Below are 1,012 nucleotides of genomic sequence, written 5' to 3' on the forward strand. Positions count from 1 at the left end.
ATGCCTAACATGTATGTGCCACACATTGAGAAAAAGAAATGGCCCCTACGCTGTGGTACAGCAGTCGTGGTTTTGTCATAAGAGGGAAGCTTTAGAAAGAAAAGTCAGGGGCACCTGGGTGGCTCAGTTAAGCGTCCAACTTTGGCTCAGGTCGTGATCTCACGGTTAGTGAGTTCGAGGCCCACGTCGGACTGTCTGCAGTCAGCACAGAACCCGCTTCAGACTCTCTGTCCCCCCACCCTGTCCCTCTCCTGCTGGTTCTCTCTCTCTCTCTCTCAAATCAAATAAACAAACTTGGGGGCGCCTGGGTGGCTCAGTCGGTTAAGCATCCGACTCTTACTTTCGGCTTAGGTCATGATCTCACGGTTCCTGAGTTCGAGCCGCACACTGGGCTCTGTGCTGATGGTGCGGGGCCTGCTTGGGAATCTGTCTCTCTCTCTCTCTGCCCTTTCCCTGCTTGCATGCTCTCTCTCTCTCTCAAAATAAATAGATAAAACTTAAGAAATGAATACATAAATAAACGCAAAAAAATGTTTTGTTCATCTGAAAACAAATTTTTTTAAAAAGTCAGGTGTAGACAAAGAAATCTTTCTTCTTCTCCTCCTTGCCACGCAACAGGGACGGAACCAAGACAGCAGTGGCAACAACTTCTGCCTCAGACGAAAGTCCCCAGGTTAGCCTCCGAAAAGCCATCCCGGCGTCTGGCTTCCTCGAACCCACTGTGAGTCAGCGGACAAGCTGACCTCCCCGAGTCTCTGCGTCTCACCTGCAGAAGGGGAGGGGGGGTACCCACCTGGCAGGGCTGCTGTGAGGGCTGAATTAGCGCATTAAGCGGTCCTAGCTCAGTGCTCGGCCGCAGTCGAGGTTCAAACGACAGCTGTTCTTTTGGCCACCCTCTTGGGGGGTGGGGGTGGGCAGGGGGGTGTCCTCACGCCTTCCAACCCATAACACAGAAGTGCCCAGCGTGTTGCCATCGAAGATAAAAATCGAATGGACACCAAGTTAGCCAAGC

The sequence above is a fragment of the Acinonyx jubatus genome, chromosome X, assembly GCF_027475565.1.
Source record: "Acinonyx jubatus isolate Ajub_Pintada_27869175 chromosome X, VMU_Ajub_asm_v1.0, whole genome shotgun sequence".
NCBI lineage: Eukaryota > Metazoa > Chordata > Mammalia > Carnivora > Felidae > Acinonyx > Acinonyx jubatus.